We start from the raw sequence: 19,307 nt of genomic DNA, 5'->3' as shown, positions 1-19,307 counted from the left end.
CCCGTACACACTTGATCTTCGTGAACGTGTGGCTCGCTGATGTCGAGTGTTAAGTGGTGTTTGTGATTTCTGACTTGTTGGACACAGTATGTTGTGAAATGACCCGGAACAAGTCAATGTGATTAGCACGTGCCAAGAAAGAGAGTGCATCTATCAGGCACTGTAAGCTAATGTTTTGCTAATTCTGCTGTCGTTTAGCCACGGTGATTGAATATTTTTAGTTTTGTGAAAGCTGTTGTAGCTTGTTGGTTAGAAGAAACGGCCGCAGGGAATCGTGTAAATTCATATTAATTGTTGTGTCTTGTACCTGAAACTGAACTGTTTCAGGTAAACCTTTGAGTAGTGATTGACAGTTCCCTAACGATATTTTAATACCATTCCACCTTCCTCCATCAAAAACTGTGGCGGGTAGGATACATTTTGTAAAAAAAAAATAAAAAATAGCTTAATTTGGCGCAATGAAAGAATTGGTGCACATTTTGTATCGATTTGATGCCTCCTACTCGGATCGTTCTAAATAAATTGGAGTTTTTCCCTAATTTTAATTTTTCTCGATTCCAGCGCCATCTGTCAATGGTTTAAAAAATGTTTAAGACAAAACTTGATTACTTCTTTTAAGGAGAATCGTTATCTGCAATAAAGAATGGAGGTTTCCATGTAAGATTTAAAAGTTGCCCCACGACGTATAGTTTTCGAAATAATCTCATCCGAAACTTCAGATGTACCACCCTTTATATAAATATTCAAATGACAGGATTAATCCTCACACCCCAGCTACCTGAAGTAGATCTGGGAAAGACCATGCTTCTATGATTCCAAACAGCATGAAAAGTTTTTAGGTGTTGTACTTTGTGAACCGAATCGAAGAAAACTATTAAAGTCACAATGACAAATCGGCTTCGTCTTAACTGTACAGAAAAAGAAACTAGCCTTTAAATTTCAACATTTTCAGTAGGCATAATATATGTTCATAAAATTATTTTTGGTGTAATTATTACGCCTATTAATCATTGCTGACGACACAACAGATACCATACTTAAATGCGATTCCATATACGGAAATATCCATATGAGGTGACCAAGTATGCCGTTTCTAGATTGTTGACTTGTACATGAACAATGTACATAATAACACATAAATTCCATTAACTTCTTGAAAAAAATTTCAAGTCCTATAGGAAAAATTACTTTTGTAAATTTTAATACCATGTCTGCAGCTTAGTTCGTATAGACTAGATACACTGTTTGCACAGTGCGTAGATTTATAAATGAGCAATGGGCCTAACAATATACAAATTCTATTAAAGAACAGAAGAACGTGCAGACCATATTCTCTATGTAAGCGATGCAGCTGGTGCTAAACTAGATCTACTGTATGAAGACCAGTAGTTGTTTAATGTTGTTACCAAGATCTCAAAAAATTCTTGACTTATTTCCTTCAGATTCTTATACGATATTCTAATGAACATTCGGATATATATATATATATATATATATATATATATATATATATGTGTGTGTGTGTGTGTGTGTGTGTGTGTGTGTGTGTGTGTGTGTGTGTGTGTTTTAATATGTGGGGAAAACGTTGTTTGCAGAAATCCTGATTTACTTCAATTTTTTGTCGATACTCTAAAAAAAATTCAAATCGACATAGACTATATAATTTTTTTAAGCAATAACAATGTACAGGATTTCTGTTAAAACCAACTGCCGTGAGAAACGCAGACTTGATTTCCTTTTTGCAATTGGTTTCAACTACGATAGGAACTCACGTAAATTATTAGGCCAATGACTTCTCCATACGTATTCTTCCTCCTCATACATATTTTCAGACAAAAATTGTCTAATCGTTAATGTTTCTTCCTCGTCGTCGGTTTTATAGATAACAGAATAGTAATATTCGTGACATAATTGGCTTATGATTGGAATACCTCAAATTCAAAGAGGGGGGGGGGGAGCTGGAATATGCCAGAGAGAGGGACAGGAGGTACCTGACACAGAGAAGGGGGAAGGCGGAGATGGGCCGAGAGAGGGGGGGGGAGAAGGTAATGCACAGTGAGTGGTGGGAGGAGAGCAGATAGACAAAGGCAGGCTGAGGAAAATATGGGCAGAGAGAGGGGGGCGGTGATGGAGTTCTGGATATATATCGAATTCCCGTACATATTTAGAAATTGCGAAATACACTAAAAATGGGGATAATAATTGATTGTTTCGTAACCACTTCGTATGTGTAATGGTGCCAGAAGGATGTTTGACAGCAGCCCGCCTTCAGCAAGGTTACAGGAAATATATTAACTGTTGCGGATACGGACAACCAATAACTCTGTAATGGAACAACAATAACGAAAATTTCTGCCGTACTAGGAGCACGTTTCACGACCAGACCTAAACTTTCAAGCACGCATATCAAAAGGAACATTGCATTTTAGTTGCGGACAGTCCAGTCACTGCAATATCGTATTTATCCATCGACTCCGGGAAAGTGGCTTCCACTCAAACTGTCTCCCCTGACGGAATTATACATAATGGATGTACCAGCGCAGGTTGTAGACACATAGACACGTAGTTGATGACATATGGAAGTTTGAGTCTAACGGTGAAACGTCTTTGGATAGCTGAGTGGTAAGGCAACTGTTCGAGATAATGGGAACTCAGGATTCGGGTCCCTGTCCAACACAAATTTTCACTGTCTTCATCCCATTATACAGCTGATGGTTGTCAGTATTCGCCACTGTGAATACATTTCATGTGGAAATGTACTTCTGAACAACACAGAGACTACAATGTCGTATTGAGCAAGGCTGTCTAGGATTCAAACCCGGAACCATCTGTGTTCTTCCTTAAAGGGAAGCTATTATTTTTAGTTTCTAAAACGATGTTACGTAATTGCCAGTTTTAGTAATCATTTTGAAGCCATGTTAGAATATTTTGGCATGGGAAATTGCTTTGGTAGCTTTCTTCTACAGTTTTTGTTTTCATTCTCTGTCTTTTACAAGATCTTGTTTGGTTATACTATAAGTGTTTTTAACTATTTGGTTACTTGACCTCAGGACTCTACTGAGATGGTTCAACGAATGATCTGTTAAGAGTTATGTTTTCTTATTTAAATAAATTAAAAAAAAATCTTATTGGTATCTCAACTTAATCAATTGATCCCATGATCCCATCCTTTGATCCTAATGCTCAGTGCTGCCACAACTATACTCTGAATGGCGAGAGGTGGAATCGTCCCATTTGCGAATGCTGCGTGAAGAGAACAAGTATTGCTATCTGTCTGAGTTCCTTCTTCTCTCTAATGTTACCGTGATGGTCTTTTCGAGAGATATAGCTAGCAGGAAGCATTATATTGATTGACTCTCCTTGGAACGTAGTCTCTCCGAATTTGAACATTAAACCAGACCGTGACGCACGACGCCTCTCTTGTAGTGCCTGTCATCGAAGTTAGTTCATCATTTCCGTCACACTTTCGCGATTATTAATGGAACCGGTGACGAAAGGCGCTGTTCTTCTTTAGATCGTCCCAAGTGCCTCTATCAATCCTTCCGGTAAGGGTCCCAGACTGCATAGTGGCACTCAAGTATTGTTGGAAAGAATGTTTTTTAAGCTACCTCGTGTTTGTCCAGACTATATCTCATTTGGATTTTGGGAATGATTTTCAGCTTGTCATCTACCTTTCCTGTAATTAGTATCACTTTAAAACGGTCCCTATTAGCACTCCGAGATATTTTATGGATGTGCCTGCTACCAACGATTGTTTAGCTAGCGAGTCTTTCTGCCTGTTTGTACGTAATACGTTACATTGTTTGCCGAGGGTCAACTGTCAGCCACTGCTCCAAGAGTCGAACCTCAGCAAGTTTATATTAGAATAGATATACTTCTCGTTCCAAAAGATACACAGCAAGGAGATCCTCCAGGATGTAGAACATGTCAAAAATAAGTAAATATTTCCAAAGAGTAACGATATACTAATGTGCCTTCCACAGATCCAAAGTGGAATGGTCTTCATGGATCTGAAATAACTCAAAAAATTTTAAACATCTTTTTCCTTAAACGGTAACAGCAAACTTGTCGAAAAACACGTAAATGTTCAATACAATAAGGAGGATATGGTAATACTTAGTCTACTGTAGCCATTCATCAGCAAGCAGAACAGCCATTTTACAACATTGATTTACAGTGAGTGCATCGTTGTACTGAATTTGTACGGGAATCAAATTGCACATGATTGCCTTATTTGATATTATCATCAACATATACACCAGTGGGTTCTGCTAAGAAATTTATCGATGCAGTAGAAGCAGTTGGGCAACTGAACTGTATTTGTAGTTTAATACTCCATGTCTGTTAACTCGATATTTAAAATGTGCGTTCCTGAATAAGGACACATTAATGGAGCAGAGTAACTTATTTTAAATCTTTGTGAAGATTACTCTTATTTCTAGTACTTACTTCATGAAGCGAGTTGTTGGGTTGCAAAAGATATGCATTTTAATGACGAACTTCAGTAAGGAGTAAATATATGGGAAAGGTAGTGTCCCTACATCGCTATACAGGCCTCTGCAGGACGTTCTTGATTTCACACAACAAATAACTCATGTTGCAAGTTTTTGATGATTTACTCCAAGAAATGATTTCGTGTGATATTTTGCAATGAAAGCATGCTAGCTATTTTAGTTTTTGTATCACATTTGGCTGACAACATTCACATTTACAAAAGCACACTGTTTAGGAACTTCAGCAGTTTTGTGGTACGTTTCTCCCAGTTGAATTTATTATCAAACTGTAACCCCATGAACTTAATACTGTCAACTCCTGTCTTCCTGTCGTCATATTTTGGGCATATATTGCTGGGAAACCTCTTACAAATTCTGAACTGTAGATAGCGTGCTTTTCAAAGTTTAGTAACAACGGTTTGACAAAAACCATCTACTAATGTCTGTGAAGATTTCATTAACCATTCTTTGATTTACTATTTGTTTGATTCACTATTTATTGCAATGTTTGTATCATCTGCAAAAAAAAAGAAAACGAAAAAAACCAGACCTGACATTTGGTATTATTACTTATGAAAGGTCATTGATCTACACAAGAAGAAGTAAGAGCGCTAGTGAGACACGACATCGAATTAAACTTAGGATGTCAAACATTCTACAGCATTAACTGTTACATCCTAATATTCTACACCGGTGTAGAAAAATTGAGGACGGAAGTAACATACGCATGAGGTGTCACTACAATGTAACACAGCTCAATGTAACTTGGACCATACATAGAAAGAACTGCTACAGTACGGTACAGAAGGTAACTGAAGGAAATACACAATGAGAAGAACAGAAAAGACAATAAATACGCTGAAGTCACCGTGATTCATGATGGTCCCTGGAGAGCACAGAGTCATGACACATTTCTTAATAGGGTGTGTGATCACCACTGACAGAAATGCATGCTCTGCATCGTGCCATCATGCTGACCACGAGGTTAGTAAGGAGTCTTTATGGTAGGTCGTTCCATTCCTCCACCAGGGCGTTTGACAAATGCTGGTTGGTCCATGGTGCATGTGGACGCACTGCGATACGTCCGCCCACCACATTCCACACGTGATCGATGGGATTTAAATCGCGACAACGGTCAAGTCAGTCCATTCGTCGAATATTCTCACTTTCCAGGACATCCTTGACCTGCGCTGTTTGACGTGGTCGCAAGCTGTCAACCATAACAATGAATGCACCGCTGAAAAGACGCACATCGGAAAGGAGTACAGTGTCACAATAAAGTTGGCCCATGCAAGTACCGTGTTCAAAGATTTTGGAGGTTGGTACACCCATGTAGCATTATGCCTCTTCACGCCATAGCACCTGGACCACCAAAACGATCATAAAGGAGTGCAGTGCCACAATAACGTTGGCCCATGCAAGTACCGTGTTCAAAGATTTTGGAGGTCGGTACACCCATATAGCATTATGCCTCTTCAAGCCATAGCACCTGGACCACCAAAACGATAATGGTCGACAGTGATCCTGAGTGTATTATGTGGTCCCACCTGGCACCATGTGAGCATACGTCCAGAATCAACACTCGAACTGAACCTCTTCTTAACCAAGAAGATCACGCGACCGCACACGTCGTTGGTGTAATTCCTACGCCCTTGGCACCACCGAAAACGATGCCGTCGACGTGCGGGTGTCAACGGAACACAACGTACTGGTCATCGGGCAAAGAGAGCATTACCTTGCAGTCGCCGTACCGATGAGAAGCGCGAGATTCGTGCGTAGCAGTCCTGTCAAATGCTCTTGCAGTTGTATACTCTGTTTCACATGAGTCCCTTCTTGCCTGTTGTAGAAGGATCACCGCTGCCGTAGCTAACTTCGACGACTGACTACTTCCACTCCTTCGGGCAGCAGTGTCTGTGTTTCAAAATGCTCCACACGCACGTGAAATAATGTTGTGAACAAAACCAATCTAACTTGCAACACACGTCGCACTACCTTCTTCTTCCAGCTTCCCCATGGTTCCACCCCGTGTGAAATCATCCGGATGTTGTCTCCGGGCCTTGTTGTAATGAAGAACACCACCACAGGGCATCATAACTTCTCGCTGTTTGATACACACTGTCCTCTCCCGTTCTATCGTGTTGCAGGACCAACCCTGTTTGGCGATATAGTCACACTGACCTCACTCCACGTGACGTTCAGCTTTCAGTGTACGCCTGGGAGGCAAAACGCTACCGCACATTATTTCCACAGCGTAGTTAATAGGACGGTCGTCCACGAAGTAAGTTCCGTTTGGTTATATAAAACAAGCGTGTACAGATACTGAAAAAATATTTATTGTACAAAAATCTACAACTGTTAAACTGCTTTTCTACATAGTTTTCGAAATTTTGTAGGCACTTGTCATAACGTGGCAGAGTTTTTGCATGCCTTCTTCACAGAAGGTTGCTGGCTCTGTATTCAACCACGTGGTAACATGTTCTTTCAACTCGTCATCGTCGTTAAAGTGTTGACGACCAAGGACAGATTTTAGGTGTAAGAAGAGATGAAAGTCGCTAGGAGCGACTTACGGTTGTGCTTAATCTTCTCTTCAATTGTGTGAACCAGTTCATCAGTAACCACAGACGGGCGTACACTTGGTTCTTCATTGTGCACTTGATCACGTCCTTCATTGAACAGTCTGGCCCATCTTCTAACCATTGAATCACTCATAGAATTTTGTCCGTAAACCTCGCAGATTTGCCTATGAATTTCGTTTGGTTTAACTTTCCTTGCTTTTAGAAAACGAATCACAGGTCTGATTTCACACGCAGCGGCATTTTCAATTACGGCTGACATCATAAAGAAACATTAGCAAGCACACGTCGGCAGCAGCGATCTGAAAATGGCGTACATGTCTTCTCGTTGAGTCAGAGTAACTGCCGCGCATGCTCGGAACTGCGGTCGTAGCGGTGCCGCAAATAGAAATAGAAACGGAACTTACTTTGTGGACGACTCTCGTATGATATGTTACTTTGCCTATCTTATCCTTAAGAAGTTTTGCAGAGTAGTGTAACTTCCTGAAAAGTATATTGTACACTGAAGCACCAAAGAAACCGGTACAGGCATGCGTATTCAAATACAGATATATGTAAAAAGGGAGAATGCGGCGCTGCGGTTGAGAAAGCCTATATGAGACAATAAGTGTCTGGCGCAGTTGTTAGATCGCTTACTGATGCTACAATGGCAGGCTATAAACATTTAAGTAAGTTTGCACGTGGTGTTATAGTCGGCGCCCGAGTGGTGGGACACAGCATCTCCAAGGTAGCGATGAAGTGGGATTTTCCCGCACAACCTTTTTACGAGTGTACCATGAATATCAGGAATCCGGTAAAACATCAAATCTCCGACACCGCTGCGGCCGGAGAAATATTCTGCAAGAACGGGACCAACAACGACTGAAGAGAATCGTTCAAAGTGAGAGAAGTGCAACCCATCCGCAAATTGCTGCAAGTTTCAATGCTGGGCCACCAACAAGTGTCAGCGTGCGAACTATTCAACGAAACATCATCGATATAGGGCTTTCGGAGTCGAAGGCCCACCCGTGTAACCTTAACGATTGCACGACACAAATCTTTACGCTTCGCCTTGGCCCGTAAACACTGACATTGAACTATTGATGACCAGAAACATGTTGTCTGTTGGGACGGGTCTCGTTTCAAATTGTAGCGAGCGGATGCACGTTTACGGGTACGGAGACAATCTCATGAATCCATGCACGCTGCATGTCAGCATGGGACTGTTCAAGCTGGTGGAGGCTCTGTAATGCATGGGGCGTGTGCAGTTGGAGTGATATGGTACCCCTGATACGTCCAAATACGACTCTGACGGGTGACACCTACGTGAGCATCTTGTCTGATCACCTGCATCCACTCATGTGCATTGGGCATTCCGATGGGCTTGGGCAATTCCAGCAGGACAAAGCGACACCCCACACATCCATAATTGCTACAGAGTGGTTCCAGGAACACTCTTTTGCGTTTAAATACTTCTTTTGGCCACCAAACTCCGCAGACATGAACATTATTGAGCATATCTGGGATGTCTTTCAACGTGCTGTTCCGGAGAGATCTCCACCCCTTCGTCCCCTTACGGATTTATGGACAGCCCTGCAGGATTCATAGTGTCAATTCTCTCCAGCACTGCTTCAGACATTTGTCGAGTCCATGGTACTTGCGGCACTTCTGTATGCTCACGGGGGCTCTACACGATATTAGCCAGGCGTACCAGTTTCTTTGGCTCTTCAATGTAGTTTACACTTGTAAAAGCCTTTAACTGGTCACAAAACGTAACAGTAGCCAGTAATGTGTGATCTTAGTAATTAAGTACTTTCTCACTGTATCTGTACACAGCCTTCTCAATCTCGGAACCGCCTAGAAATCCGAAATTTGACTTTGACACCATATTGCACTAGGTGACTGTGAAATTGTTACTCGAATAAAATAAATGTTTGTTAACAATGTAGATCACGCTGATAATGAAAACTACAATGAGAATATCGAATTAGATGTCATTTACAAGCTAAAAGGGGGTTCATTTAATTATAATTGTATTTTTTAACATTAATTGTTGATCCCTTCCCATACAGGCTTCGAAATCGCTCTGTTGGTAGAGTGATCAAGTTTCAGGCAACAAGAGCTTCGTGTATTTTGTGGCTATTTGTAGTCCGCGTTCGTAGCAACAAGGGGGAGGGGAAGAGCAAGGGAGGAGCAAACCACTTTTTATTTAAGTACAGTTTCAGTCCGTTATACGCCGTGTTCCGCTCATATGCTTGAAGAACGTGGTACTGAAGTGTAGTTAGTGCATGTGATCATTGCAACCCTTCTGATTTAATATGCCTCGCAAATGCTTAAAATATGCTAATAATCTTTGCTACATTTGCGGATAGGCTATACTGAAATCGCAAAGGGGGCCAATAACGCCATACAGACTGTACTTTAGCTTTGAAATCGAGGAACAGGACAAGTCCTGTGCTTCTCATGTACGATTCACATCTTGTACCTCGAGATTTAATTTGTGCCTGAATTGGAAGAGATCTTCCATGGACTTTGCTATACCCATTACCTGGCGAGAACCATCAGTCCATGTGTATGAAACTCCTTTAATACATGGTATTTCCAAGAAAGGAAAACTGACGAGGGCGGTAGTGAAAAGTGCTGCACCACCACCTTCAAAACCCACTTCCTCGAAAGATTTTGATTTTGTGTGTAACGATGAGTGTACAGAGAGTGACAAAATAACGCAGTGTGAGTTCTATGACCTAGTAAGATATCTGGAATTGCCGAAAGATGAAGCTGAACTGTTAGTGTCAAGTCTACACTAGTGGACATGTCTCGATAAGACGGTGAATGTGACTGCGTTCCGTGATCGCCGTATGTCATTCCTTCGATTTTTCGAAAGTGAAAAGAACTTGGTGCTGCATAATGGCAACGTGTTACAATCGATTCCGATTGATTATGGACCTTACGTGAAACAGCTGTTATTTCGATTTAACTACGACAAGCTAAAATGGCAGGTTTCCGGGGTTCTAGAAGTCACAAGCATGTTACGTGGGCTATAACACGGCTGCATCAAATTCTAACACCTCCTGTGCTGCTAGGAAAGCCGCGCCAAAGCACTTCATTATAAGAAGCAATATTGGCCTAATTGTCCGTCATTTGAACCAGGATCTCGCAGTGCTACGTTCGAAGCACTTGTCGAATCCAAGAACATAATTCTCCCTCCTCTTCCTACAAAATTGGGCTTAATTATAATCTTCGTTATGGCCTAGGAGAAAACTAGGAGGCATTTCTCTGTTTGTGCGAGAAATTTCTGTGTCTTAGTGAGACGAAAACAAGAGACGGGGTTGTCATGGGTCACTAGATATGCAAATTGTACAAAGATGAGCGTTTCAACACCATCCTGACAGGTGATGAAATGTTAATTTGGGATGCCTTTGTTCGAGTGTCAACAAACTTTCTAGGAAGGAAGAAGGCAGAAGAGTATTAGGATCTTGTGTTAAATCGTCAACACTGCTACAATTAACTGGGATGCAACATCTCCTTAAAGTCATATTTCATAGATTCTCACTTGGACTTCTTCCCTCACAAGTGTGGTGCTGTAATCGACGACACAGAGAACGCTTCCACCAGCAAATTTCGGGCATGGAAATGAGATACCAAGGGAGGAGGAGTGCACTGGTGTTAGCCGATTACTGCTGGACACTAAACAGGAAACCATCAGAAGAGAACTACAAACACCACACAAAGCGGTTGCGTCTTCAATGACCTTCTTGCAAGGAGTAACACCAGGATAAATACATGCATATACGTATATAGGCAATAACGTAACGCTCTCATAACTTCAAAACGAAGGCTAAACTTACATTGTTATTAACATTTTCGTTATCAGCACAGCTGGAAACATAAAGATTAACTGTTTTCATGTGAGTTACGAAAAAAGTACTAGTTTTTTGGGTTAGTTAGTGTTATTTATTGTCAGTTGGTTAAGAAGCCGGTTGTACATCACCGTTTCTAAATGTTTCGAGTCTGCTGCCAAAAATTAAGCTGGGTGAAAATTGGAAAGCATTTCTTTATTTCCTTTCTTAAGCAAATGCTAAACTTCGCCATTTTTCAACTAGGTATTCGAATAACGTTCCACAGGTCAATTACTGGTTACACAAGTAACTTAATATGCCACTAAATTCAGGAGCACACTCTTTAAATAACTTTGTAAGCATTTCATCATAACCACTTCAGTTGTTTGACTTTAAAGTTTTTTTATGGGCCTTGATTCTTCTGGCGTAGTGACTGTCATATTCGCATTACTTAAGTTATTAGTAATGACTCGTCTGATATATTTCATGGCAGCTACTGAAACTGACATCCCAATCTTTTCAGTAATAGTTATGAAAGGCTTGATGAGAAGGTTTGCGCAAACTTCTACCAATGTTTCATTTAAACTTATTGCTAGCTGCTCCTCTTCATGTCTTTTTCTAACAGTCTCCTCCTTAGTTACACTGTATATTGCTTTATTTTATTGTCTGGTGCGATTATATTTCTGTCGTAAGGCAGTTTCTTTGATGCCCACATTGCTATCTTAAACAGTTTGCAGTGTATTTCGTAATGAGCTATAGCACCAACATCAGAGCCGTTTCTGACAGATATAGTTTTCCTTTTGTTTTAGGAGATACTATTTTTCCTTGAGTAATTTATGGTTTCTTTGTAGACTTCGATCTAATATGGGTTTACAAATATATTAAGAACATTTTAACAAAAGTGGTATATTGTTAATTCATGTCATGAACACTGTATAGATAACCATAGTTCGGGTCTTTGAAAAGTATTCGAAAATGTCAGTTTTTAGCTTTCTGACTATCCTCTTAAACATAGGTTCAATAGAGTTTATTGCCTGAAGATGGAGCCATGTGGCATCGAAATCTAAAGCAAATAAAAAACAAAGACTCAACACTTCCCGGAAAGGAAAAGCTACAGATACAATGATAACAAGAAAGGAAAGCACAGACCTTCTCAAAAAGTAGCAGCCATCATAAATATGGGATACAGACTACACAGAGCATCTCTAATCAATGTAATCAGGAACAGCTAAACATGAACATCAACATTGCACAAAACAAGGACTACAATAGTACCATCACTGTTACCTTGCTCATAATGAATGAACACCGCATCTGCCCTCGCCCCCCCAGTGTCTATTTCTCGAATATGCAACCGACTTTATCTTTGTACTTACAACATTTTTTAAATTCACAATCACTGTTTCAAAGATGTGAAAATAACTAAGTTAGTCAGAACCAAACTTAATGCAAAGCTCTTCCAGGGCGAGAATTCCGCTATTTATCCACGGTGTCATGTCACTCGTTCATCAGTTTGCTGTCCTAAAATGCTACTAACCCCTCGTATCATCATGACGACGAAGGATTTTTCAGATGTTTTTCACATTTCGTAAAATACAGTGTGCCTCCGATGTTTCAGAGGAACCAACACACTCGCATGGATGCCCCAATAACGCATGACGCCCAGGCCGGTTTCTCGGACAGTGCAGCATGTCATGCCGGTTTCAGCCGGGAAGCTAAACTAAAAGAGTTAGGAGCGGTCTTGGAAAAAGGTCCACCATTTATCACTTCAGACAGGTCTGACAGTAATATGAGCTCAAAGAGGTGTCCACAAACTCATACTGCACTCAAAGTAAAGGTAGTAATAAAAATGCCGTGTGACTAGGGCCTCCCGGCGGGTAGACCGTTCGCATGGTACAAGACTTTCGATTTGAAGCCACTTCGGCGACTTGCTCGTCGATGCGGATGAAGTGATGATGATTAGGACAAAACAACACCCTATCCCTGAGCGGAGAAAATATCAGACCCAGCGGGGAATTGAACCCGTGCCGTTACGATTGACGTTCGTCGCGCTGACCACTCACCTACCGGTGGCGGACAGCACAGGAAGTGCAACCAATGATCAATTCTGACACTGTTACTCGACGTCAGTACTGATGGTGGCAAAACTCATCATTGAGTGGTTGTGTAACACTACGCTCGGGCGCACGATACTCTTTAAAGCCTGTACTATGGTAAGTTGACGGGCTTCACCTTAAGAGAAAGGATTTTTGTATAGATTTTGACCACGTGTACCTGAATGGAGGCAAATCAGACGTACACCCACTCAGTAATTACAATGATACGTCAAGCAATTCCGGAGTGCAACCACACGTTAGGACGGACAAGAAACAACACAGCAGATGCTACCAAATTGTTAATAATATGGTCGCCAGCCTAATTAGGCATTAACTGAGTTTCTTCCCTGTACAAGTTGATGTACGTTCATACAGAACAACACGCAATAATACTGCATAATGTGGTGAATTTTAGAACCAGAAAATCTACTGAACTAATAATTTCACTTTCTGTACTAATATGGACAAGCCATAAGTACACAACATTACACATAATATTTACTACAAACTTAATACTGTCTATTGCTCTGATTAATATCGGGCATAGGTTACCCTAGAAATAGCACTTTCGAAACACACATACAATGTCAATTTTGAAAAAGGTAAAACACTGATAAATTTTGGTTTTATACTGACTTTAACTTTGCTGGTCAAATCAGTTCACTACACTTCAGAATTCAAATGAATAGAAAAAAGGGGGGAGGGGACCCTGAAACTGTTATGATCACTGTACTGAAAATTTTAATTATTGAAATCATTAAGCACTCAAGATTTCCAATATATGAGTTACTACTCTTTTTGTCTTACTTCCTGCTCATTTAACTAGCATTATTTTTGTCTCAAATTAATTAAACTTCATTACTAAACCAATTTCAACATTATCTTCCAACTTTGTCAGACCTATATTATTTACCTATATATTCATTAACAACAAAGTTCTTTAAACATCATTCTAACATAGATAGATCGGCAGGTAATTATTATTAACATAAATTTTAAATCTTCATCTCGGGACACTCTGTTTGCACAACATGTGGAAAGGACCCTGCCTAGGTTAGTTGTGAGGATAATGATAGTACAGTTCTGGTAAAATTTAAGTTGTTATTGAACAGTATGGAACAAAAATAATACTGGTCCACACGAATACAGTACTAAAAGTTTCAACCTGTTCGTATAGCTGCGGAGGTCGGCAGGCGGCGAGATGGCGAGGCCCAGAGCACACATACAATCACAGCAATGGCTCTTGATGTATCGGCACTTTGCTTCTTCTTAGCGTCGCCATACTTTTCCGTTTAGTGCCTATGGAATATTGCCATGCTGTATAGGCGTCGGAAACGGCACATCCGAGGCTCAACGAAATCACGTTTTCCAGGAGAGCCTCCTCGATCCAGAACGTGTTTCTCAGACTGATGCCCAACTCCGACTACTACTCCTGCTGAGCCCGTTATGTCGTGCCGCGCCCATGTGCATTTTCCCGCGCTCGCCTGCCATCCACCTTTTACCACTCCCCTACAGACAGGATATTCACCAGAGGTTTTGCATTCTACGTATCCCAATACATTGCCTACGTATGGACCATGCGCACAATTACAATTTTAAACATGTTACAATAGTTTCAACGTTTCTTACATTTCAGTTCTGTTATAACATTGCTTGAAATTTGACATAAATATTAATATTCACATCGAAAGTTGTTTATAGTTTCTTTAACACAATGGCAAGAAACAAAAAGAAATGAAATCAGAACATCGATTACACTAATTTATCGCGAATCAGAAGAAAAAATTATTATATGTACAATAGTATAGCGTTGGTGTTGTTACACATGCCCCTGTTTCCAGTAAATTTCACTAAGTGCAAATTTTATGGGAACACTAATTTTTATATTTATACAGTGGTTCTGAATCTTTGTGTGATTGTCCCATCAAAAAAAATTTATACCACTAACTTCCTTTCCCTCACATTATATAGGTTATAATAATTTTTTAATATATCAAGAACATTTACCTATCGTTTGCTTAAGTGCCTTTGGCACAGTCCAACCTCCTATCACTACATCATTTAAATAGCAAATTACTCATTTTTACTATATTTCTCAAGAAATAATTTCAAAATCTGGAACACTAACACTTAACTACAAAAGCAAATACAAATATCTATATACACTATAAGACAATTTGTTGCTGCTTACATTGAATGGCAGTCCATTTCCTTACTTACTAAAAAAAACACACAATAATATTTAGAAAAATCACTACCTATTTTTGTTGCCTATTATTCAGATTTGGGCAGTCCATTTCACATCATTATATCACATCTCCTGTACCACAGTTACAATTCTCCTTTGACTATTTATCTGCCCTGTTTGATTTTTGGCAGTCCTTTACATTATGACTCATATTCTGCCCACTTTGGTTTTCGGCAGTCCCATCTTTTATTTGGCTTGCAGCATTTGCTATTTCTTTTCAGCCCGTTTCTCCATACATCTTTGCATTTACAGTACCTTTGGTAATCTGAAACTCACATAAGTACATTAGCACCCTGATATTGGTACACATATATTTACAAAGATTTGTTACATTTGGAATAAATTAGTTTCAGTATAAAATATAGCATATTTATTGCAAATTGCTTTCTGAGTGTACTTAGGTCACACACTCCTAGGAACATACAGTTTCAGGTCCACAACGTTTCTTACACCTAAAGATCTTTTGGATTTTGGGTAGATCAGGTAGTAAGCATTATCGTGTGGAATGTTCTGTATTATATACGGCCCATTATAAATATATTAAAATTTGGAAATTTCATGGTTCAGTTCACTAGATTTTTCGTGGGTTTTTAAAAGAACATAATCCGCAATTTTAAATTTTGAAACTTTCAGATTTTTATCATGTCTTTTAGATCTAGATTCAGTTTTTTGCTTTGCCCTTTTTCTGACTAAATCTTTCTTTTGACTCAACCCCAAGCTTGTACAAGGTGGAAACTCTAGTTTTTCCTCAATTCAACTTTTACTTCTGCTGCCTAAAAAAATTTCTTCCAGTGGGAACCCAGTAGTTTCATGATGTAATGTGTTCATGACATTCTCAAAATCCAATATAAATCTGCCCCTTCCTGTTTTTTTTTTTTGCATAACGCACCATGGTCGACTGTGACATTGTCCCAAGATACGTTCCTGACCTGTGAACCATTTATATCTGGCGGCTTTTTCGGTTTCTGGAGTTCAAAGTTTTTACTTACTTGAACTCGTTGCAAAATAAACACTGAGTCGTCCGGTAGCTCTTTCTTTCTTTGTTCAGTCTCAACATCTGGAGTTTGTTTTGAAACTTCGTCATCATTAGGTACAATGTCGCAATTAGCTGTATCCCCATTATTTTCACTAGTACCGAAATATTCGTCATCTGAAATATCGTCCGAAACCGACCATTCTGGATCGCTTTCAGGTTCTAACATAAAAGCTTTTCTGAGACAGGCACTAAGTTCTTCCTCTGCATTTTCATCAGGCTTTGATTTTAACTCAGTATCTTCTTTTGGCAAAACGGCATCATTATCAGCTTTACTCACATCCACTGTTACCTATTATTTACCGTAATCCTCGTGGACTTCAATTACTTTCAGGTAATTACCTGCCCCCTTCCCCACGGTGCCTTTCGGTAGCAGCTTGCACTGTTGGCGGATCATTAACAGAAGTTACTTCCTCGTCAATGTTTAGGGTTTCATCCTCCACTTCCTTCCTATCTTCAATCATTGTCCTATCGGCAGCACGCGTACTTTGCGCGGCGCTATTTACTCTCTCCTTTTTAAATTCGGGCCACGTCACCTTATCGACGCCCCTACTATCTCCCTTTTCACTAATTAACCTCCTTGCCTCATACTACTTCTTAAAATCCTCCCACTCACATTGCTTGAGGCCCTTGTACAGATCGTCGATTTGCACACGCCAATTACTTACTTCCGCTAATTCATTCTCGCCATTTACTTCATTGCTAACACTGCTAACCGCACCTCTCTGTGTGTCCACAGTTTCATTTATTATTTCCTTCGCCACAGAATTATCACTCGTTATGTATTCACCAGTTCTTACGGCAATGTTCGTACCTAATGCAGCCGCCTTGCTAGCAGCTTCTCTCAGAACAGCTGTTCTGCTAGTCTGGGCCGTTGCCCTCTGATGCTCCACTCGCCTGTTAACATGTAGCACTTGCGCAGTGAAGATGAGTCATCTGTGTGTGCACCTGACGCTTGTTCCGCAACGACGCTTTGCGTCGTTCCACGCCTGTCTCTAACCTGTCTCATAATTTTACTGTCAGTCCGGTAACATTTCTTAAATCGGGGCCGGTATGTACTGTCCGCTTCCGTTTGCCCTGCAACGTTCGCGGAAATCAGTTTCCCGCGTCGTTATTATTTTTCGCGGTGTACCCTCTACCGCGACCTAGATAACTTCCTCTTCCTCTTCCTCTGCCTCTACTTCTTTGTATCATATTGACGCGAAACCCATCGCCGTCATTTCTTTCGCCATTATTACGATTATTCCTGTTACCAAAATTCTGATAATTGGCACGACTTTCGCGCTAGTGGTCTTTGTCTTCGACCCTTTCGAGAAATGCTTGGAAGCTGCGATGATTGCTTCCCACGTATCTCTTTGAATCTTCTGGAAGCTTTTTATATAGCTCCCAGATGATTTCTGAATCGGATCTTCTTCCTCTTAAATGCGTTAACTTCCGGTACCAATATTCGCAGAAATGTTTCAAAGAATTCCTGCCCCTGTTATCATGAAGTTTGGCCATGGTAAACTCGCGCCAGAAATGATCCTGTTTTTGTTCGGACCAATATTCTTCCGTAAACTTTTGCTAAAATTCTTCGAACGTCATTCATTCGGTATTCATATTAATTCCCCAGCGCTTAGCGTCACCTGCTAAGGCGCTAATTACTACGTTTATCTTTTCCTGATCAGACAAGTGTTCAGGAAATATCCTCTCGCAATTTTTGATGAAATCTAACGGATGCCATCCGTTATGTTTCTTGGCGGGATCGAAGCGTTTCTCACCTTCCAATAGCTTCGTAAGTGGTGTGCCATTATAGACAACACCAGGCCTATCTTTAATTTTACTCTCAAGATCGAAAATTTTGCCTTGAATTTTCGAAGTATTTTGTTCACATTTAGTACACATCCGGTAACTTTCTCACCTAAATCTCTTTAAGTGTCTGAAACTGCCTTTTCCAACTGTGAGATTCCGTGTTGACATTCGTTTACGATCTCAGTTTTAAGACCGAAAACTTTTTCGTCTACTTTTGTTTCAACTAGAGGCTCTAATTTCTCTTGGATGTTGAGAATTTCAACATCAAACCTACCGTTAATGTTGTCAATTTCCCCCTGCATAGTATCCATATTTTTATTAATTGTGTCAATTTCAAATTTCATAGTATTTACTACAGAGCTTAAACTACCCACTTCTTGTTCTACCTGTTCTATTTGTTTACTAATTTTAATTCCTTGCTCTTCGACCTGTGCATTAACCTGACCAACTTGTGTTTTAAGCTGCTTGTCAACGTGTGTTTTAAGCTGATTACTTTGTGTTTTAAGCTGCTCATCAACGTGTGATTTAAGCTGACTAACCTGACTACTAACTTGTTTTTGAAGCTGATCATTCTGTGTTTTGAGCTGCTCACTCTGTCCTGCAATTTGTTTGGTTAATTGTTCAAATAAATCGTTCATGGTTAAATTCTTCACACTGTTTTGTTCTATGGAATCGGTGTGTTCCCATCCTACTTCAAAAGTTTCTTTCGGTTCTTTCTTTATCTGTGGAGAAACAAACATGTCAGTGGATTCGTTCACGTACTCACTACCGTCTACAAAGTCATCCTCTACTTCCTGTTTTATTCCTTGCTGTGTTCGAGACGATCTCGACATTTCAATCTGTTCGTTAACGTGTTCGTGATATTGTATGTACGCCAATTGTCTTCCGCTAACGCCATCTGTTATCTGGCCGCGTACACTCCTGTCATTCCCAGCCGCATTTTCCATTACGCTCGGCACATCTACCGTGTCTACGTTCCTGTCCATACTGAATGCAAATTACACCCCTCCACCGTACTTGACGTTCACTGCTATTTACTTTACTAAATATTATTACAATTCGTGCCACTGAACATCCACTGTTCGGTATTCACATTAATTTGTCACCTACAACAACTGGATGTCCTGTCACGGTCGCCACTTGTAACACTACGCTCGGGTGCACGATACTCTTTAAAGCCTGTACTATGGTAAGTTGACGGGCTTCACCTTAAGAGAAAGGATTTTTGTATAGATTTTGACCACGTGTACCTGAA

Source organism: Schistocerca piceifrons, chromosome 2 (assembly GCF_021461385.2).
Source record: "Schistocerca piceifrons isolate TAMUIC-IGC-003096 chromosome 2, iqSchPice1.1, whole genome shotgun sequence".
In the NCBI taxonomy this organism is placed as follows: domain Eukaryota; kingdom Metazoa; phylum Arthropoda; class Insecta; order Orthoptera; family Acrididae; genus Schistocerca; species Schistocerca piceifrons.
This window is presented reverse-complemented; position numbering follows the sequence as displayed.